The sequence below is a fragment of the Agelaius tricolor genome, unplaced genomic scaffold (genome assembly GCF_023055355.1).
Source record: "Agelaius tricolor isolate 1412-34295 unplaced genomic scaffold, bAgeTri1.0.p SCAF_8, whole genome shotgun sequence".
NCBI classification, from domain to species: domain Eukaryota; kingdom Metazoa; phylum Chordata; class Aves; order Passeriformes; family Icteridae; genus Agelaius; species Agelaius tricolor.
In genome coordinates, this window is record NW_027269268.1 from 4,570,369 (window position 1) to 4,594,374 (window position 24,006).

Below are 24,006 nucleotides of genomic sequence, written 5' to 3' on the forward strand. Positions count from 1 at the left end.
GTCAGATGGCTGCTGCAAGGACCAGGAAGAGTCAGAGCTTAGAGGAGCTGCCTACGAGGAACGTTGAGGAGGTATGAAACTCTGGTGATATGGAATCCTTGCACTGTAATGATAATAGAACTCTTGATATACAAGACCGCACGCTTGCTTTTTATTTCTTCTAAATTCCAAGGTCAGCTGGTATGTAGTTTGCTCTGCCCAAAATCTCTTAACCTGCTTTTGCCTAGACACACAGGGTGAGAAGGAAGGTTTGCTCTTTGGGAGATGGAGCACCGCTATCTACAACTTGGTGTAGCTCTGGTACCCAAGTCCAGGCCCAGGTGTGGTTTTTATGTGGTCAGAAGACCTGCCAGAAATCAGACAGTTGTCTATGGCTGCATAGACCCACAGTGGCCAGACAGACCTCTTTAGAGTTGTATGTTGGACTTACCTGTTGTGGATTGTAGGACAAATGTTCCCAGCCACGCCAGATGAGGCTGGGGATCTGTTGCCCTGATTTTTTAAGATTTTCTAAGCCTTCTGATGTTTACATTCTTGTAGCAAACTTTCTCACACACTTTCTGTAAATAACTTATTGTTTTGCATTCTTTTATGGAGGAGGAGAAATTTGATGGGCTGTTGGTTTGTCCAGTGTCATTGGAGAGGTGGCACTTTCACCCACCAATCCACTGTCACTTTTGGAAAACTATAAATGTTGGAGTCAGAAAATTAACTTCCCTCTTCTTCACCTTGAGAGCAGCAGTGTGTGCACTCGTGTTGTTTTGTGTCCTATAGTGACAGGGATCCATCAAAGAGGTGAAAAGTTTGGCAAGATTTTTGGCTGGAAAATGTTATTGCAGTATCTAAGTACTGCTATGTATTACAGGAAATCAGTACATGTGGAATTCTTTGGGGTTTGTTTTTCCAAGTTTGATTGAGGGTTTCCTTATCACCTCTCCATATTTGCCTGGATGTATGCATATATGCCTGTTACTTGTCTCTCTCACTGACTGATTCCTTAATCTCAAGTAATTGAATTGACTTGATTTTACTTTATGTCAATTAAGTAAAACACAGAGGTAGAAAACCAAGGTAAAGCAACACTGACAGCTCTATTTTAAAGCTGGACTTTTTCCTCTTCAAATATTTTATATAAAAGCATATAAAATTATAAAAGGCTTAAAGGAACAAGAAAGGAGAAAGGTCTGTCTTTTGCTGCCAAGACAATGAAAAAGAAGTGCAAATGATATAATAATGGATACCTATTACTGCAAATCAACTGTGCAGATTCCTTCTGGTAATGAAAATAACTATTTGATAGAGCAGACTGAATACTTGCATAAGAATTAGCAAATCAACAAACATTCAGAGTCATCTGATTAATCTACTTTTAATGGCTTCCCTGTAAACAAAGGTATAACCTTTCATGTTCAGTTTTTATGCAAATGCTAGCAAAAGGATCTATAGGCAAGAATACTCATATGCAACTCACAGGGATACTTGTAACAAACGTATTTTGTATTTGTTCCATGGTTTGCATGGGCAGCTGAGTTCTGGCTCTGCTTCAGAGAAGCACTTGTGGTTTTGCCTGGTTTTAAGTCTACCTTTTCATGTCACATCAACTTTTGTTCCACGTCAAGAAAACAAAAGCTTTGTCACTCCTTTTGATGGCAGTAGATATGACCATATCATCCATGTACTCCAGAGTCATTCCCATTCCTAATTTGTCAGCTCCTGAATGTAAGTAAAATGCTGTGTGCCATCAACAGGGGAGGGGCGTGTTTAGCCCATCAGTGCTCCAAGCTTTCCTGACAACAGTGCTGGGCAGGAGAAAAAGCATGTTTTGCAGGAGCACAGGATATCTTGCTCCTTCCCTAGTGCATCATTTAGAGGGTGGACTCTGGCAAGGAAATCTCACTGCCAGCCCAGCTTTACAAGGTCAGGAGGGGTCAGAGATAAGGACACAGGCTGGTCTCAGCCGATGTGCCCAAATGCAGATACTCCACTATCCAGTGCACAACCTACTCTTCTCCCCAGGCTTTTTCCACCGCCATCTTCTGAACACTGATGTTCGTCATCCTCTTAGTGCTTTTTTCCTTCCAGTGAGTTCACTTTGTAGTGACAGACAGAAGACCCTTTTGCTAGATGACTCAGCCCAAGATTTTCTGCCTGGGCTGGGGCAGCAGGCACTGGGGCAATGTTTGGGCTGCTGGGGTGAGGGCAAATGCTGCTGCTGAAAAGCAAGGCTGGTGAATCAATCAGCCTGTATAGAGATCTGGGGGGTTATTGGAAACTGCATTATTAATGCTATTAAATATTACTTAGGCCTACAGTAAGCTGCACCTTCAATAGTTTAAGCTGTAATTGCTGGCTGATGCAGAAGTGAGACTGAATGTATGTAAATCCTGTTGAAATCTAATATTATTTTGGCTTCTCAGGCAGATTAGCAGCTTCTGCAATTAATAGTGTGGGCAGATGATGATGATGGTAGTGGAGAATCTATCATACACTGCTGTAGGATGTGTTCAAATTTGAACACAGTAGATGTTGCCCTTTTCCCAGCCTTAGAATAAGCAGATAACACAGAGCCTGTGCTTTGTGCCTTTGGAGGGGGAAGGTTAAGAGCCACAGGTGTGGCACTGGAGTCCCTGTGTGAGCAAGGATAGGTTGGATTCAATCTACACAGGGACTCTCAGCCAATGTCATTCAGTTCTAAATGCAAATTATCATTGGCCAGAGAGCTGGAGGGGGCTAAGACCTCAATGAATCACGTATGTAATTGGAGCTCCTATAAAAGGAGCTGGAGGAATAAACTCGAGCCTGTTTGTCTCATGGGGCTTTGGTGTGTGCATGTCGTCCCTGTCTCTGACCACTGACCCCATGGAACACATGGATTTTTAAACATTATAACAGGAATGTGTGACTGGCTTCCAGTAACCTTGACTCTTTCTCCTTTTTCTCATTACATTCATGGTTTATGGTTCCAGCCGAGAAACCAACGCCTCATCCATTTTTTGTCTGCCCTGCTTTTTTACTCTGACACACCAATTTTTGGAGGCAGGGAACGAGAGAGAAGGAGAAATCTTCCACCAATGTTTAAAGCAGATATCCCCAGCTCATGACACCTGAAGTCCTTTCATAAGCACAGATTTTTATGGACTTTTCTGTACTACTCTGTTTATGTATCTATTTAGAACAAGACTTAAAGACACACTCACACTTTCCAACCATCCATGCACTAATCTTTGCAGCAAGTACTTGAAGAATGGGTAAATTGGGTGCTAGGATCCATGCTGGATGAAAGAGAAGTGGGAATACACCGCAACTGTCTAAAATATGGCCATTCTGGTTTGGTGGGGTTTTTTTAGTGCTTTTGGGAACGAAGATGCAAATGCAAATAATAAGAAGGGCTTCTGCAGGTGTACAGAAGAGGAAGGTCAAGGGAAGTATACTTCCCCCACCAAAAAGAAGTGGTGGAAAACTGGTAACAGATGAGGAGAAGCCTGAGGTACCCAACAATTTTTTGCCTCAATCTTCAGCTCTAGCCTCTCTTCCCACACCACTCAATTGGACAGATGGCAGTATTAGGACCGTAAATAAAGATCAGGCTTGTGATACCTGAGGAACCTGAGCATACACAAGTATATAGGATCCAATAAGATGCTTCCCAGAGTCCTGAAGGAATTCACAGATGTAGTTACCAAGACACTCTCCGTGGTATTTGAAAACCGTGACAGTCAAGTGAAGTCACAGGTGACTGGAAAAAAGGAAGATGGTGCCCATTTTTAAATAGGGAAGAAAGGATGACCCCTGGAACTATGGACCTGTCAGCCTCCCCTCTTTGCCTGGGAAGATCATGGAGCAGATCCTCCAAGAAGGTCTGCTAAGGCACAGGGAGGACAGGGAGGTGATTCAGGACAGCCACCATGCCTTCACCATGGGCAAGTCCTGCCTGATCGGCCCAGAGGCCTTCTATGTTGGGGTGACTAATCAGTGGACAAGGGAAGGGTTACAGATGTCATTTATCTGGACTTCTGTAAAGCCTATGACATGGTCCCCCACAACATCCTTTTCTCCAAACTGGAGAGACATGCATTGAATGGATGGACTGTTTGGTGGGTTAGGAATTGGTCGGATGGTTGCATCCAGAGGGTCATGGTTGAGGGCTCAGGGTCCCAGAGGTTATCAGTGATAAGTGCTGTCCCTCAGGGGTCTGTACTGGACCAGTGGCATTTAAGTCTTCATTAATGACATATACAGAGGGATCGAGGGCACTCTCAGCACCTCTGCAGATGACACCAAGCTGAGTGGTGCTGCATACACATCTGAAGGACAGGACACACCCAGAGGGACCTGGACAAGTTCAAGAAGTGGGAAACTCATGAGGTTTAACAATATCAAGTACAAGGTGCAGCACCTGGGTCAGGGCAATCCCTGGTACCAATCCAGGCTGGAGAGGAACAGACTGAGGACAGCCTGGCCCAGAAGGACTTGGAGGTGCTGGTGGATAAGAGGCTAAACATGACCCAGCACTGTGCACTTGCAGCCCACAAAGCCAAACATGTCCTGGGCTGTATCCTAAGCACTGTGGGCAGCAGGGGAAGAAAGGGATTCTGTCCCTCTGCTCTGGTGACAACCCACCTGCAGTGCTGCATCCAGCTCTGGGGTCCTGGCGCAGGAGGGACATGGACCTCTTGGAGCAATTCAGGAGGGCCACCAAGATGATAAGAGGGATGGAGCATCTCTTCTCTGAGGAATGATGGTAGAGAAGGCTTTGGGGTGACCTAATTGCAGCCTTCCAGTAGCTGAAGGTACAAGAAAGTTAGAGACCATAGGTAGATACAAGACCATGTCGATAGACGAGAAGGAGGAATGGCTTCAAACGGAAGATAAGTTTAGATCAGATGTTAGGGAGAAAATCTTCCCTGTGAGCATGATATGGCACAAGTTGCCCAGAGAAATCTCAGCTGCCCCATCCCCAGGAGTGTTCAAGGCCAGGTTAGATGGGACTTTGAGCAATCTGACCCAGAGGAAGCTGTCCTGGCCCATGGCAAGGAGGGGGTACAAACTAGATAATCTTTAAGGTTATCCAAACCAACCCATTGTATCAATGTCCCACCTCCCTGTTGTTTTGAAGTTATAAGATTTGGCTTTTTACTCTGTCCTTCAAGAAAGGAGCAATCATTTTGCACTTTTCTATGTCTCAGATATACCTGACTGTGGCACATCCCATTGCAGGCATCTTGTTTTGAAATTTTTCACACAGAATTTTAAAAGATAAATGCTTTGATAAGGATTTTCCTCGGAATTTTTGTAACATTGAAAAAAACAATTCTAAGTGGTGCTCTAAGTAAATTTCTTACCTTCTACAAACATGAGAACACCTCAGACTTTGTGTCTAGAAGCTAATAGTATGTGATGGTTACTGGGCTTAAGTTGTTAACTCTGTTCTGCTATGACCCATTTGGCAGTGAAGGTTTTTCTGTATATGTATAGTAACTATTATGTTGGGTGCTGGGCACTAGGCAATGCAAAGAAAAAATAATAGTAAGAATACTGGAGTCCTCAAAAGCCTCTGAGAATTATTAGTTACAATACAGTTATTTCAGGTGGAGCCATCCCTGCAGGCAGGTGTGTAGGGGTGTGGAGAGACTGTAAATTTATTACAGGATTCTGCAGGTATTCACACACATTCACTCCACCCATTCAGTGCCATTCAGCACTCTTCAGATAACTTTTTTTGTTGCACTGAACACTCTTCACCTGCAGCACATCCAGATCAGCTCTTATCTTATATTTCAGTCATTTAAATGATTTTTTAATGAGAGGGTGAGACTGTTAATAGCAATGCTATCTGTATGTTTCCTAAAGCTGTGCCACGTCACCTCAAACTTTCCTTCCTGCTGCTTCCCTTCTTTCCATAACTTCAGGCAACATGTTTTCATTGACAGAGCTGGAGTGCTGTGGGGAGGGCTTCCATGGTCATTTTTCAGGAGAGTAGATAAAATTCTCTTCTCAATGAAGCCAGCAAGATCTTTGTCACTCTTGTTAACTAATTCCCTCTGTTTCTAAATGGTGCTGAGGAAAAGGACAAGTGAGCTGAATATGCTGAGAATACCCTGATTGCTTGACAGAGGAGAAGACACCGTTTTTCTGCAATGTTTGCAAACATGAAATTATTATTCCCCTCTATAATCCACTACTGCTTTTCATCAAGCCTTGGATATTGAGTATGTAATTTGCAGGGAGAAGTCTCTGCCTACAGCGATATTTTTATTTGTGGGGTTTTTTTTTCCCCACTAGATGAGAAAGACAGACAGTTTACAAAATATCCTGTGGAAATACATAGGTGAATGCTCCCTGCTTTGAAAATCAAGCAAGTTTGATTCACACATAACATTGTGGACATAGAGTTTTTGAAAATGCAAAGCTGTGGCAGCAGCTCTGTCCCAGATGGCACAGCAGCTTGGATGTGTGTGGCCCCTACCCCGACTGGACAAACTGTGGGAAGAAGAATCAAGCTCTGGAGATGCATCTGTGGAAAGGAGAGTTTCTATTCTTTCATGGTATAAAGACAGTTTCAGGCTCGCTGTGAGGGATATTGCTTCCCCATTGTTATTCAGTTTTTTAAAGGCCTTATCTCGTTCCGCATACACACACACTTCAGAAATGTTAATCTCACTTTTGTGCTTAACTGTTTCAGGAAAATGGGAGCTATTGTTCCCTAACGTTTTTAAGTTACTTAGACGTGTTTACCAAGAAATGTGATGTACTTCTTTCTCTGCAGCTGAGTGCTAGCCGAAAGTGAAGGAAAGTGGGAGGGCTTTATTCTACAAGTCCTTTAAGGTTCCTGCGCTTCTTGGCTATCCTCTTTAAAGCCTTTTTAGTAGCAAGCCCACTCAAGCAGTCTGGCAGCTCACATCACTTTGTCCGTGGCTACAAAACAAATGTGCAGGGGGCGGTAAGGGAAAGACTTCACTTGTTGGGTCTGGCTGTGCCTGATCTGGGAGCCTTCCAGGCAGACCTTGTCTCTAGGAAAGGGAATTACCTGAGTCAGCCTTCTGTGAGTTAACAGGGCTTCTCCGAGACTGGGAGACTGCTTCAGGGCTCCTTTCTTCTTCTCTGGGAGCTGCTCAGCAAATGCACCATATAAACTTCTGTGGACTGAGTTGCTTTATTGATGGTTTATGTTACAAAACTTTGCTCCATGTTTGCCTAGCTCAAATGTGGTTGAGCCAAATGCTAAGAAACTTCTACATGGGGGCAGCTGCTGCTGCTATTTTTGTAATTTTGGTTTGTTTATGCTCAATTTCTAAAGCAAACCTTCTCTCCAAGAACAAAGAACCTCAGCAAACCCCAGTGACTCAAGTCTCTACAGCATGTCACCAGAAGGACCAGAGGTGTAATTTAGCTCAGCAGATTTTATCTGCCCAGACTCCACATGTGCAATGACAAACCACCCTGGTGTGTTGCAGAGAGGAGGCACAGATTGCCATGTGTAGGTCTGTCACGTGTGCACTGCTGGCTCAGCCATGGGAACTGGACAACAGGCTATTTTAGAAACAAACAGCCCAGCAGAGTAGACAGCCCAGGTTTGCACCAGTACTCCTGAGCAGTGGTATGACCCTCAGTCTACTTCCTCGTGGTCCTGCAAGGTTGCTGTCACAGATACCTTCACTTGTGCTCAGTGGAAGGGATGTGACATTTGTTCATAGGTTTCAGGAAAAAGCTACTCTTCAAGCCCTCACCATCTGTCTCTCCTTCCTTCTCCCTTCTTGAAGGCAAGTAACCACTGTCACTAAGGCAATGATACAGTCCCTGGCTCCCCTAGGTATTTCAAACCACTTGGTGCCCTGAATTAGGCTTGGAAGATAACTGTATGTTTTTTCCTGGATGCTTCTTCAAATTGACTCTTCAGGATTGAATAACAACATTATGATACTGATAACTTCCAGTGAATTTTGTAATTCTCTGTGAGGGAAAAAGGCCTCATGTCAGAGAATGAAAAGAAAATGAGTGTTGTCTGAAAGGGTTCTGTGACTGCTCTGAAGAGAAGGATGAGCCTAAGCTATATGCACATGCCAGGTTGGGAGTTTTTCTTCATGTTTCAAGTTGAAAGAATATTGAGAGATAGAATATAAGTATTTCAGCACTTCTCAAAGATGTGAATTAACTAGCAGAAGCCTAATGATGGACAAAAAATTATCAGGGAAGATGCAGTGGAGGAGTAGTACCTTTTTTAGCCAGCAGAACCACAACCAAGGCAGGACTAAAGACATCACATTCTCTTATGGTGGCATCCCCAAATCCAATCCAGACAGGATTAGGGGAGGACTTTAAAGTTAAGAGGAATGGCTGGACTGTTCTTTAGTTGGTCTGTGCTGGAGGTCTTTTGCCAGGCCTGCTGGATGGTGTCCATGTAAGAGCAGGGCTTATGTGACCTGTTACTACAAGTAAAACTTGGAGTTTTGCAAAAGAGAGCACCATTCCTGGTACCAAGTTACAACTCTTCCATCCACAGTGACACCTGGAAAAACACTGGGACAGTAAAGAATCAGTGGCATGAGCAACCTCAGAGGTGTCCCCTATGCTCATTTATTCATTTCTTTGTAGGTAACTCAGACCATAACATGTCCTAGTGGTTTTGTGGTGGTGTTGTAGATGATGAAGATGATGGTCTTTTAATGAGCTAATACAGTCATTGCTCACTTCTCCAACGTGTAAGGAAATTACTTCTCTTCATTTAGAAACTAGAAGTAGTTATTTTTCAGGACAGATTGGTGAACATCCCTTAGCCAAGGATCCAAAGGCATTGTCCTCTTTCAGCTGCACAGCTTCTCATTAATATTTGATAAGGTTTACTGCAAAATTTAGGGTTGAAGTATAGTATTTTATGCAGTTATTTCAAAATTCATAGATTTCTAGATTTTTCAGGCCAAAAGGGACTATTATGCAGACCTTCTCTGACCCCCTGTATAATGTAGGCTACATTTGTTTAAAGTTTCAATTTGTTTTCCTGAGCAAACTTGTATTTATTATATATAGTTCGATATAGAAGAGTAGCTAGTGAAAAGGTTGAAATCCATAAATATTATATCAGACCACCTGGTGCTCTGAAGCTTTATTCTAAATGATGGCTGCTCAAAATGAAGTGCAGTTTGAAAGACAGAGAGATAGAATTATGTGACTATTGCAAAGAGCAAATGAATTAGCTCCATGTCAGGGAAATATGTTTCTAGGAGCCTGATTTCAGTTTAAGTATTGTTTTTTCCCTCTGGCAAAAAAAAGTGCTCTTTCAGTCAGCATAACCTTTATTTTGAAAGTAAGGAAGGGAGAAGAATATTTCTGTAGGAAATCACTATATCTGAATAACTCAATGAAAGCCATCTCAAATTGACAAAGGGAATGCCCCTTACCAAAGGACACTTAAAGATGTGCTTGCAGAAATAGCCTGATGCACCCACAACTGTGGTCACTATAATGCCATAGTTTTGTCTGAATAGCAGCAACGTATATGTTGTATTTACTGACATTCCATTGTGTGATTGAAGATGTGTTGAATGGCTCAAGAGAGATGTTTCTGTCTTAGCATCTCTGTTTTAAACAAAGATGAAAAGGAAGGGCCATAGGAGTCTCAGGCTGAGCAGCAGTTTCTGTGACACTTAGCCTGGGCTTTGATGATCTTGCTTTCACTCAACCCCTTGCTCACGCTGGAAGCCTGTGGCAGAGCTTTCCAGCTCAGCACAGACCTACCATGTAAAAACTACAGGTTCTGTCTTGATGATTAATGTTAGCTGTTTGAAATAATCCAAATGCTGCCCTCTGATCTGATAAAATGAATAAATACATTGGGTGTGAGTGATGAGAGTTATAGGGAGGAACTTGGAGGGGATGAGGGCAGGAGTTTTGCCAGGCTTGATTTTCTGAGAACGAAACAACTTCCAAGGGCATGGGGGTTGGGGGGATATTATTTTTATTTATTTCTTTTTCTTCTCCAGATGTTTCTATGCTGTAGGCTTGCCTACAGCTTGATTCAGTGACTAAGTTTTACTGCCTGAGATGGGAGAGAGAAGATATTCTCACACCAAATGGCAGGATAAATGTTCAGGGGGCATGGGGGGGAATTCTGCTCATGGTATACTCACAGATGGGTTAACAAGGGAAGGTACTTCAGGTTCCCACAGGTACAAAATTCAGCAGTGGAGCTCCACAAATCATGTGGTTCTGGCTGCCAGATTTTCTCAAAATTTTGCCCAACTCATTTAGTCTTCATTACATTTTACTAAGCTACATTTGGTCTCTACACACTCTGTTTTATTCCAGTGAGGACAAGATAAATAAAGACAAGAGTATCAGTGGTATGACCACGTAACTGCCTGTGTGCACAGACACTGTTGCCTCTACAGAAGCAGGTTAGATCCCACAAAATGAGTGAACCATTCTGCCTCCATCCATGTCTGATAAATACAAGTATAAACCAAGGTATGCATTAATAGGAGAAATGAAATTGATTGCATTGCTGTGATGTGCAAAGATATTCTCCTGCACAAAGTTGGTGATTTTAACTTGATTCATCATTTCTCTGTTTTGATAATGTTGTAACTCACTTTTCAGTCAATATAGGTCTTTTGCTACTCCTGCTGTTAGGATACCCACTGTTAGGTTCTTTTTCTGTTGATATTTTAGGAGATGTTATAAGCATCATGTAATCATGTTTTAATAATTATTTCTGATTAAATCAGCTCCTGACATCTTGCTTTAAGATCCTACCCTTTTTCTTCATGTCTTTTAATATACTTAATAATCTTTCTATTAAAATTTGTTTCCTAATCATGGCACATTGCATGACCATATGGTTGGATGATTACTGACATCTGCCATAGAGCTATTTTACACCTGAGGTGGCCTTTTGGGCCTTGCTTGTAGGCAGTACACACAAAGAATTGGGCTTTTCCAAGGTAAAGTTCATCTGGCCTATTTTCAATGTCCTATAATAAACATGCTCCCTAGAAATTCCAGTACTGAATGGAAATGCAAACTACTGTGGTTAGCTCTTCTTTGTGCATCAAACCTTTAATCATCTTCAATTTGGATGAGACAATCCAACCTTATCTGTTGTGACAGAGCTCCAGTTTCTTAAGGAGCTGCTGGGAGAACTTCAGGTATATAAAATAATAATTCAAAACTCTAATTTTGAAACAGATTAATCCATGTTTTTTTTTGTTTACAAATACAGATCTTGCTTTGTATGAGTAGTTGCTTAAGACACATGAGGAGTTTGTGGCAGATTCCGAAGCAGAAGCATTTTTTGCACTTTTTAGCAGTGCCATAGCTCAGATTGATAGCTCAGTGAAGGAGAAGAGCACATAACAACTGGCAGAAAGAAAAGATCCGATGCCCGCTTAGCAAGAAATTGTTCTTCTGCTCTGCCTTTTCCTTTTGAAACTGTTCCTTGGTCTCTGGGGAAGAGATTTTTCACACTCATATATGAAGAGAGCCTCTATGCAGGCACAGCCCTGATGTAATAGCCCTAGTCTAGGTGACATTCAGTCTCTGGATGTGCTCAGTCCTTTTATTTTTATTTTTTTTTAATGTATTCCCCTGTCCATAGGGGGAAGTAGTAGAGACTTAGGCATTGGGCAGAGCCCACTCATGGGTTACTCCCAAGAGTGGGAGTAACTTGCCATCACTTCCAGGTGCAAACTTTCAGATCAGTGTATGTGGGATTGAATGATAAGCTGGTGTCAGCCATCCAGGGGCTCACAGTCTCCATCTCCAATATTACAGGGATATACCTGTGTTCTTCTTATTCACTGAAGGGTAATTTTCAGACAGTAAAAATAACTCATGATCACCTTTAGGAACCTCACAAGGATATGGAGCCAGTATGACTCATTACTAAATTACTCAGAGCCTTGATGATCATTCTTAGTATCATTCTCATTATATTTTATGTCAGGTAGCTGGACACATGTAAAGGAATAAGAGTTCTCTCTCTCTGGAATTACTTGCTTCCAGACCTGGAAACAGCACAATGTGAAAGAACAGCACTTAGCTAAATTACATTATTATGAGCTTTATCAAACACCTATCAATATATCCAGAACTACGTCTTCCACATAAAGTGACCTGTCTCTTGGTGCTTTGCCCTGGTCAGAGCTGGACAGAGTTTTCTGTAAAGTCCTTGCACAAAGGTGCTCTAGAGTGCATATACAAAAACAGTGAAGGAGCTCAAGGCTGTCTCCCAAACCTATTCAATTTTCAGTATGAATGCCTTGAAAGAAGGTTTGGGCAAGAAGTTTTCCATGAATAGGGATCAGATGCAGTAAGTTTTGATACACAGGGAGGTAGAATCAAAGAATCATTGGTTTCATCATATAGTTTGGGTTGGAAAGGACCTCAAAGATCCTCTAGTTCCATCCCCCCATGTCAGGAGCAGGGACATCTCCCTCTACTCCAAGCCCCATCCAGCCTGGCCTTGAACGCTCCCAGGGACAGGGAATCCACAACTTCTCAGGCCAACCTGTGCCAGTGTCTCACCACCCTCACAGTAAAGAATTCTAACATGTCATATAAATTTATCCTCTGTCAGTTTAAAGCCATTGCCCCTTGTCCTGTCACTACAGGCTCTTGTAAAGAGTCCCTCTCCATTGCTCTTGTCGCCCCTTCAGGTGCTGGAAGGTCTCTACTGTAGGTGATCAACCGTTTGTAAAACAGGGGGGAAAGGACACAAAAGAAAGGGCATTGACTCGATGTTTTCCTGCTTCAAACTCTGAATTTCCCTTAGCAGAAAAATATGTAATGTCTGGTGTACTTGCCCCCTTCTCAGCCAGCAGCTGCCTGCACTGGATTAGGTGCATTAGCAATACCCAGGTAGCACTTATCAGATGTCTGGGATTCTTCTTTTCCTTCTCAAGGGATTTTCAAATCACATGAGATCAGAGGGTTGTTTGTCTCATCTTTGTTTGTTTTGTTTTGTTTTGTTTTCTTCTGGTCTTTTCTCCTTCCAGACCTTAGCCACTGGTCAATCTACGAATCTGTAACTGTTTTTCTGATGAAGTAGCATGCAATGATAATTTGTTACTGTGAAAGCTGTAATGAGTTTTAATTATGGCTCCTAATGCCACACACTGTCATGTAAATCTCAATGGCTGTCACTTCCTTGTTCTCTACCAGAGAAAATACAGCTCTTTCCCCCTTCAAACATCTGCATTAGTGCGCAGTTTATGCTTGCCTCAGTGGGGCAAAGTGGGTCACAAAATGCCAACCCCTCAGATTATTAGCTTCTCTGACTTAGGCCTGGTGGAGAGGAAAGCCAACATAGTCTCAGTGGACACTCTGAACAAAAGAGAAACAATGCAGACTCAAACAGACATGGCCTTGCAGTTACGCTGTTGTGGTTTTGTTTGTTTGGAGAAGCCCAGCTTTGTGACTTTTGCTGTAATTTTTAGAAAGAAAAACATAATCATCCAAGCAATTACTTCTGTGGATACTTTCCTGAACAGTGAGATCATCTGCTGCACTGAAGCTGTTGGAGTTCTTCCTTCTCATTTCAACAACATTCAATTTCTAGCAGTTTTTACCATCTTGTGATCATGGAACATATGGGAGGAAGAGAGGCTTCTAGTCAAATCCCAGAAACAGTGCAGTAAATAATTGCAGTAAAGTTCTCACTCAGGTCATGTGCTAAGCCTGAAACGGAATACATTTGATTGTATTTTTAAAGAGCTGGGGGCACAGTGTCTGCAGTGCATAGGTCAGCCAGATTTGGAGGTAGACACATGGTTTGCCTCAATAGGAAGCCTGATGGGAAGGTGCAAGGGCAGGCAGGAGCTAGGAAGCCTCGCAGTCTCATCCTGGAGGAAGCTCACCAGGTGCCACAGGACAGTAGCAGTGGAGTTTGTGCAGGTACAGCAGAGAGAAACATTGAGAGTCTTCAACTTTCCATTAGGAGCCAGCACAGGAGGAAGCATTGTTGTGGTGCTGATGTTTTCACTGGTTACTATAATGTCAGCTGGGACCGCTGTAGTTTTGTAATCTTTAACTCTTAGGAAGTAACTCTGGGACTTCTAGACTGGGAAATATAAGTCTTCCAATTTGAGCTCCCATGGCTTCTCTTAGCTTGTCACCAGCCATAGATTTGTAAGCTCGTACGTGAACCAAAGGGAAAGGAACAAAACCACAATGTCTGGGATAGCTGTATGTCTGCTGCGAGGATGTCCCCAAAGGGAGAGCCAGGGGAAACTGTGCTTCCAATGTTTGCTGAGTGTTGTGTGCTGAAATCAGATAATGTCGTTCTCCATTTATTCTGGGTTTTTTTCTAAAGCTTAGGCTGAAACCTAAAAGATGATCTCCTTAGTAACTCTGGTTAAACAGAAAAGCAACCTGGCACATAACTTAATGGGAGCTGAGATTTTCAGAGGAGTCAGAGGGGACTGAGCACTCACTTCTGAGGAGGAGAGACTTGTAGTTAACTCCCAACATTTTTCAGGTCTGTGTCTCTATGCTTTCCCTCATGAGTTTATTCATATTGCATAGCACAGATAATATCTGCACAAATATTAAAAATATGCAGAAATCTGTATTGTTCTTTGATTTTTTTTTTCCAGTTGTTTCTACATCTTGACAGATTTCCTCCTTCTTCCTCTGCTATTAGCCAGCATCATCAGTCAGAGAACAGTGTCAGGACAGCATTTGGTACAGCTGTCTGCTATCACATTTTTTATTGTCCTTATTACAGAAGAGTGAAACCTTTTTCTTCACTAAGCTATCAAAGACATGGTGGGTGTGGGTGTGTATTATGGAGCGAAGTGACAGAGTCATTCTCCTCATTTCAGAGCTTAAAAACATGTTATATGTAGCAGGACCTCATCAGGTTGCATTGTCATTGCCTTCCCAATGCAAACTCAGTGGTTCTTTCTGATATTAAGAATCTTTAAAGAGATATTAAGAATATCTCTTTAAAGATATTAAGAATTAGCCTCTCACTTTTGGCTATTTGTGCTTGGGTTTGATTGTAAGTATTTCTGCTTTTATTAACAGGAATGAGGAAGGCATGATGAATTGAGAAGTGAGAAAAAAAGTGAGAAACTCTTTTACTGAGAAACATAGAGAGAAACTATTTAACTAAAAATTGGGGTGTCTTCTGGCTTTGACAGTATGCAGTCTGCTTTTACAGGGAAGCTGATGCTACCTGTAGGAGCTGACTGGGATATGAGTTGACTCTTCTGTAGCCAGAAATTTCCATACTTTCCTTCTTCAGCTGTATTTTCCCTGGCAGTAGAAAGCTGAGGGGATCTTTTGACAGCAGTTCCGTCCTGCTAGTGCAAGAGTGGATTTCCCTTCTGAGCTGCCCTGGCCCTGCCCTCTTAGTACTCAAGCCAGGGAGGGAGCTCATATGAAATGTAGTGAGACTTGAGGCCACATTCTGCCTCACCCAACATGGAAAGCTGATGGCTCTTCCCTAGCAGCAAAATGAAAGGGTTAGCTAATTCCTGAAATCCTGCTGATGTGGTGAGTGGAGAGTGTGGGTCGGAGAGGGGGAAAGTCTTACAGTTGTAACTCATTAATTTAGAAGGTTTTGACCCCTTGTGATTCCCCTACACTCTGTACGGAGAATTAACTGGAAAACTCAGTGTGGTACAAGTGAGGTCATTTGAGAGGCTCAGGGATAAAGGAATGTGCTTAGCTCTGGAGGTGGGAATGCTCAGGTGCTGCCTATGGTGGGCTGGGGATGTAGAGCTGCACTTTCAGAGCCCATTGCACGGATACCTGGAGAACCGCAGCGATGGGCCCTGTCAGCAGAGCTCACTCCTCAGGCTCAGGCAATTCAATCTTGCAGCAGGGGAGAAAGCTGTGTTTTCAAGGGGAGGAGGGGATAGTAAATTGGCAGCTGGAAAAGATGCCATAGGTTAACTTCTGTGATCTAAGATGCTCCAGCAGAGATTACTACAGCATCTGCTTTGCTTGTCTTGTGCATACCTACATATTCATGCACAGCTTTCTGATTTCTCAGGAGATGACTAGTGAGCTGTAAACCACCTGCTTTAGATGATGGGAGACGAAACATCTTTTCATGTATTTTCACCTCCAAAGAGTTTTTCAGGCTTACAGGAAAAGACAGGTCTTTTAGAAGGTGCCCCTCCCCTCACCTGTTTCCTGATAAATGCAAAGAGGAATAGGAAATTTCCAAAAATAAGTAGGTACTACAAACTGGTCTTTCTGAGGAATAACACATCTCTGTACAGTCCCTATGAGCTAATGCCACGTGAAGGAATGTAAAAGAGTGATGTACAGTCCTGGCAGGATGTGGGTGGCCTGCAGTGAAGAAAGGTTCCTGACACATCCGGAAAGGAGTGTGGAATTTGCTCCTCAGCGAATCCAGGCCCTTTTCTGTGACGCCAGCCAAATGAAAGGAACTACAATGATGGCATTTGAGAACAGCCAGAGAAGTGAATGCCATGTGACTGTCAGCTTCCCAGGGCAAGGATATAGCACAGCTCCTCAGACCTGCCAGGGAGGCTCCTGGAGTTTATGACTTAGAAGCTGCAGGCTGCAAAAAGCCGGAGTGTGATGTGTGCTGCATGACATGCTACAAAGTTTGTCTTGCAGAGCAGAAAAAAATCGAGGACACTCTTTAAAGTGTTCAATGTGCAACCCTTGTCTGGGGGGAGGATATTGCTCAAATTTTCTTGATATTCTGAGTACACCAACAGTACAAACATCTGGGCTATTATTCAGTTAAATCCATCTAAAATATAAGTTGGATTTCTGATGTTAAAGATTTTACCTTTTTATTCCAATCCCCAAGAAAAATCACAATAGTACATGGCAAGTTGTTCCCTTTGGATACATTCCAGATTTGCTCTGCACCTGGCAAAAGACATCCAGTCTTTTTCCTCTGTTTTCTTTCTCTTCCTCCCTTATCTTCCAACAAGTGTCTTAAAATAATCATCTGCAGTCAGCATCTCACTCGTTACTTGAACCCTGATTTCCATCCTACTGGTTGTGTTACTGTGGTGAACGTGTGGTGTTCTTAGTTGGTCCTTGGCTTTCTTAAATTGCACCTTACCCCATAAATGGATCTGTGTTAAGGCAGAGAATCTCAATAAGGTTTGACACACATGCTGCAGAGAGATTTTTTTCCTTTCTGTGTTCTCTGCCACCCTGCTCCTCCAAAGAGAATCAACATGTTTTCAAGCCAATGTTCAGCCTCTGCTGCCTCGGCTCTGAAGCCTCCCAGGTGCAGCAATCATTCTGAGGTTTGGCATTTGTGTTCTGGCAAAAGAAATCAGAGTGGTTTTTAGAAAGTTTCTGAGCACTTGATAAAAAGGAAAGGGACAGTCTTCAGTTATCATGATCTATCAGGATGGATAGAAATTGGTGGTTTTCTCTTTTTCACGGCTCGCTTCCACACAAACCAGTGCACATACTGCTTTACAATAGCACCTAGACACTCCAATGTGCAGCAGATGCAAAGAAATAAACTTTTGCTCTGTGTTTAAGGTGGTCCAAAAGTTGTGAACAGATATGAACAGATTGTTTACTTACATACATTATTTTCAGATTCCTTTCAGTGGATTGGAAGGGTTGTTTTTTTTTTTAAATTCATGTTTAGAGTAACAAAAGAAGTAATTTCATTTTGTTCTCCCATTTTTAACATTTAAATAAATAGGGATATCAATGGATTGTGTTTATAGAAGTTAGAGTGTTAAATGGAGACATCAATCAAACTTTTCACAAAATTTTCATCCCTTCTTGATCAGTTCACTCTCACTTATTGGGACTTATTTGTGTTTCAGTGCAATGTGTGATGCATTTAATGCTTGAGCAGCTCTGCACAGAAAAATTACCTTTCTTCCATAGAAGTCTCTTTAGAGAAAAGCAATTATAAGTGCTTAAATGGAAGGATTCATGGCACTATTTTATAGCAAACTTCTGGCCACAGTCCCTCAGGGCAAAGCACATACTAGCCAGGCAGGCAGGGCCAACCTCTGTTGCAGCAACCAGAGATGCTCAGCACCACACACAGGCAGCACAAGCAGAGGAGCAAACCTCTTGATCCAGGCCTGTCAGTGACATAATGACAAGCCAGGAGTTTGTGTCACCCTGCTTGTACAGACACAGAGCATGTGTGGCAGCTTTACTTTGTTTCCATCAATGGCCATATTTGGGGGTCATCTCAGTCTCCACCTAGTACCTCCATGGCTTCTGCCTCTTCTTATCTGCTGAAGGAGTGGACTTCGAGATTATCAAAAGGATAAGTGGGTGGTTAGAGAAAAGAGCCATGAAAGGAGAAAAAAGGCATTTCTACCTTAGAGATGGGAACTGCTCAGTGCCATATGGGAATGCCACTGCATAAGTGCTGCTGGGAGAGCTGGTGTAGGACCTGCCACACTTGGGCCTCCCTGTGCCCCTTTGTCCTGCAGGGAAATTCACTCTGGGGGAGAGATCTGCAAAAACTGAGCGCTCGTCTAATCACCAAATTCAGATCTTGGTCTGCTTCCTGTTGAATTCAAAGACCTGACTTGCACCAGTTTCCATAGTGCTGGATGGAGACCTGGAGAAGTCAGTATTGCTGGGACTGCCCCCCTTTGAAACTAGAATAGCAAATGTAGAGGGAATGCAGAGAAGCAAGCACCCAGAGCTATGTTTGCAAGGACTAATATTTAACACTGAGAACATAAATAGTCCTTAATTGTTTAACATAAATGATTGTGATCGTAAAGCTGGAATGGCACAGGGGCTTCATGCATCTTCGAAATGTTTTGACATAACAGCCTAAACGAGGATTTAATAAAGTTCTTGTGCTCTAAAAAGTACTCATAATTTTTGCTTAATTTCTACATGTTTTCTCCCCCTTTAATTGTAGTTCAACAAAGCAGAGGGACTAATCTCAGATAAAAGTAAAAACACCAAGATTAAAGTGCACTGCTGTTTATTTTTAAGGGCAGTGGGTTAATATGAGCACTCTATTGTTGATGTCAGCATCACAAGCCAAAGATAAACACCACTTTTCTGCACTTACATCACATTTTCAAGGCATTATTCTTCATTAACAAATATTTTCTTCTACAATGGAAAAGAATGACTTTGTCATAAGCTTATTGGCTTCCAATCACAGCCAGTTTGTGCCTCTTCTGTAAAATATTTCTTTTTATCGTGACCTTTCTTTTAAGTGTAATTTTTGTTTTAGTTTCCTAAAGTTCTGACTCTTTTTTTACAATGAAACTATTTCTTTATTTTTACAAAATAAGTTTATTTTTTAAATGCATGTATTTTGTGTTATTGTCCCTTTTTTGCCATTACGTCTAGTAAGATATTAGAAACTTGATATTCTGGCTACTCTAAATCTTTCAAATGTCCTGTGGGTAAGAGATGATAATATTTTTTTACAGAATTGTTCCCTATTTCTATTTTCCTTCTCTTACTCAATTTATTTTTGGAGACTTCAGTTGTTTTATGAGTAAAGTCATGTAGCAATTTGCTTCAGAAAGATGGGGAGATTATATCTACCTAAAGAGTTACAAAGACACTAATCATTATCATCTTTCCTCTTGTCAATTTTTCAGTGTTCCTTTAAGAAATTTATCACCTGTGTTCAGGTACTTGTGTCCTCCCATAAAAATTCCAGCATGTAATTAATGAATAGCATGCTTTTCTCAAAGAAATTGAGAGGTTTCGAAGACATGGAGAAACATATTTGCTTTTTATTTGAAAGGCCTTTCTGCAGACCACCAAGAAGCACATCCTACAGCTGACAGATGTTACATACTTCTGATGCTGTTGTGTAGAAAGCCAGGCAATAAAAACTGTGATATGTGAAATAATATAGATAGCTTGTAATTTAAAATATTTTCTTGCTGACAATTTATGTTGACCTGTACCTCTTACAGGATGGTCACTGAAATGTATCTGTCCCTTGCTTAAAAGAGATATGTTAAAATCATATCTCTTGCATCTTACTCATCTGGAGTGGCACATGCAGGTTGTAGCTAATATTCTTCCTCTGTTGCTCCCATTGCTCTTCAGATGAGGATGAGTCCGAAAAAAAGTTTAATTTTTTCATGCTTAGGAAGTAAATTTAGTTAACATAACTTACTGAGACAAAAATCCCATTGCCCAGACCTAAACTGATTCTCAGTTACTGTTTTCCTATGTGGAAATTTAGAAATATTTTGTCATTTTTTCCAGTTCAGAACACAAAGAAAAATCAGTTATCTTGACATCCTTCTGAAACATTTTCCTTTCTTCTTGTGGCTCTAACTCACAAAAGAACCTACTCAAAAGTGCTAGAGTCGTTTAAAAAAAAGACTAGAAATGAGATTACATGATTTAAAGCACTGACTCCATTTTACCTGCCTCTGCTTGCATGCCACATTATAGTCACTGATGTTCAAGAAATAATTTCATCAAGTAATTTTGGACAATTAGAACAACTCATCATATAATCACAAGACAAAGGAAGCCAAGTTATTAAAAGAGATTATTTAATCTGTAATAATTGTCATCCTTTAAGTATCACCTAGTGTATTCTTCTGGATACAAATATGATAACAGTGAAAAAAGCTGAGGACAGCTAACTGCTGTCCAATAAAATAACCAAATCTGAATGTTTCCTGGTTAGTGGGATAAGAGTTATTAAGAAGACCAACATATAGTCCAAAAATAATTTCCTTTGGCTACTTCTGAAATATTTAGCCATGTATGTTGTATTTTTGGGAAGGCCACATAGGAAATCAAAACATTAGAAGTTAACTTGCTGTAATTAGGTGTGTGAAAATATGTGCTGTTACACAATCTGGTTTACATATTCCTGTAACCATCTTTCAACATGTAAATCCTGTATTTGCATGAATATACACAGCTTGCAGACTAGTGTACAAAAAGAGACTATTGCGATGTTCTAGTCCAGCCTCCAGCCGGAAATGTTTGTTTGCATGGAGTATTTGTATTTGTCAGTCTATTTGTATGTCCATGTCTCCACCCATCCCTCAGTTGTTAAATTTTCTGAGCAAAAGTTCATGCTTCCTCAAATTTTTCCATCCACCCACTTAACTTTGAACATCTCTCTCTCCCTGGGAAAAACTGATCTGAATTCTTTGATCTTCCAAATTCTTCTTGTAGGACAACAGACATCCGATTTGACCTGTACGTGTCTGCATTTGCATGAGAATAACTTTCCCTCTTCCTACATATATTTGGGAAGAAAAACAGAGGAGTGACTTAACAATGATCTCTTATTGCATAGATGCCATCGTAGCAAAAGTTCAAAATATATTTGATTGTAACTTCTCTAAGTTGATACCTGAAACACTCTCAAGATTTCTTGTGTCCAAGTCAAAAGTACTTCCAGCCTTAGAAAACTTACATTGTTAGACTGTACTGGTTTTTCTGTTTTCATTTGTTTTATCATGAAAGGTAAGAGAAAGATGTTTCAGCCTAAAGCAGACTGGGACCAGTAGGCATCAAAACAAAGTAAAGGGAATTCTTGCTTCGTTTAGGCTTATTGAGAAATCTGATACAGTAGGTATGTGTTCTAAACTAATCAGATTACAATATAATTGAATTGAGTTGCTCATTTTCAGCAGCAATCTTGCATTTATAATGAGAAGAGTTTAAACTTGAAGTAAAGTCATACAGCTTTTCTCTGGCTTAATATGCAGTTATCCAAATAGTAATATTATCGGTAACGAATTCTGAGTTAATCAAGTTGTCATACCAATGAGCTTGGCAGTTCATATTCAGTTTCAAGTACATGAGATTGTTTATGGTCAGCTGCTTAAAAAGGAAAGTCTTCTCTTCATCAAAATTGTAGTCTAGTTAGTTCTTGTTATTTGTGTCAAGATGAAGTTTGGAGGAGAGAAACAGAAATTAAAAGTGAAATGATAAAGTTTATTCTCAGTCAAAAAAACTACTCATTTAAAGGAGCCTGTTTGTTTTCTGATGTCTTCAGATAAATCAACTTTTTGCTATAGTGAAATACAATTTTACTATTATTCTTTCCAGACTAAATATATCAGCTGTTTCACCAACCAGTTAAAAAAAGTTACATGATCACACATGCTCTGCATTTTTTGTGCGAATGTATAGACCATGACATGAAATCATCCACAAAGGGAGTGCAAGTCATCATGAGAATAATTTTAAATGTTTGTGCAAAATTCTAGATGGTCTTCGCAGAACCTTTGAACGTTTTCTTTTCATCTGCAGTGTGGGAACCTGTTGAGTATAAGTGAGAACTTTGTCTGTTCCTGATTCATTCCTCTAAGTACTTTGAGTTTAAATATCCAGTTCCAATGAAGGTGTCTACATGCTTTGACAGATTCAGTGAAATAGTCCTAGCCAGTATAAAATTTGCTATGAAACAAATTTTAGACCAAAATCAGATTGATTCACAGATTTGGTCCAAGTAGCTTGAAATCTAAAAGACACCACAGGCTGATGAAGGTCCATAATTTGTTCTCCCCACAGTGCCAGTGTGAGGGACAGATGCAGTCACACACTCCAGTTAGCAGGAAAACTTTCCTTGGCTGTGATGGACACAGGACTGACCCCAGTGGGACTGATGTCCTCAGCAAAGGACAGCATTTGCAAGGTGCACAGACTAGCAGACAGAACTGGGTGCCACCCCAGGAATGCAGACATGTGGTGTGGAACAGGAAGGGTCGGCTTTTCCAGTGCTTGAACAAGAGCTTGTACCCACAGCATTGGATCATTTGCTGGGATGGGGAAGGGGGGGGAGAAAAATTGACCTGGGTGGTGGATCTGTGGACTGCTGGTGTGTACACTCATGTGCTGAGCCATGTGAGTGTTAACACATGGTCACCCTATCAAAGGTCTGTATATGAAACTCAGCTGCTGGAGTGACAGAAGATTTTGTGCTGTTAGTGCACACTTCATTAAAATACCAGCTGAAATCCAACTCTGAAATCCCACAGTTTGTGTTAGTTGATAAAACTCAATTGCCTCCAATTACTGTTAGTATGGCTTTAAAATAATATTTTGTTGTAGTAAAGGTCCCTTTGTGATGGGGAATAGCTGGCATTCGCAACTTGAAATTTGGGAAAGAGTGTAAATACACAGTGGGGCAGGGAATATGATCAAGACTGCTTTTACCACTGTGCTCTGCATCTTCCAGCAATAGTGCTGTACAAAACCAAATCAGGGATGCAGTATTGAACAATGGAAAGGTTAAATGTTTTTGCCTCCAGTATTTAAATGAGCTTGTAATGAAATAAAGAAAACTGTTGCAAGCCCTGCTTGGATACAAGAGGCAGTTTCATGATCTGGAGAGAATTTGTCACTGCTTTGAGTAGTTTTTAATCCTGCAAAGCACTTGTATGAAGATAAGCCTTTTTCTCACTTTAATCCTCAGGTCTCATTCATGTACTCAACATTCAGCTCCTTCTCAGGAGTTTTGCAGGAACAGGACCTTGTTAGCTGTACTGGAACATCTGCTGTTGGACATTGCTGTAGGTTCTTCCTTTGCCTGTGTGCAGATATGCTCTCAGTTAAAATCGGCTTGCTGCATCAAAACATATAGTGGAGAGATGGGCACAATTAGTTGGGGTTTTTTTCCAGAGCAGCTTGGCTATTCAGCAGGCAACCTTGTGCATGGGATTGACCTTTAAACAGGGGTATAACCTTATTGCCCTTAGGTTTCTAGAGGAGCAAAAGGATGTCAGCTCTTCTGTGCAGAATGTACAGTCTTGATTTTATTCTAGGAAAGAAAGAAGAAACGTGATCAGGTTCCTCAAATTTGTATTTCTAAGCTACATAGTAGTATTGTTACAATTATTCATATAAGGTGTTCACAAAAAATGACCTCAATGCATTTGTATATTGCTTTAGCTACAGGCTTCTATTCATGACAAACCATTTTAAAAACATAAGTGGATATCTTATGAAAGTTTAATAAGACTCCTTATTGACATAGTAGGAAATCTTTCAGAAGATTTTCTTTTAGATCAAAACTCTTTGGGCTTCTTGCTGAGAAGTGAGTGTAAGTGACCCCTAGAGTCCTAG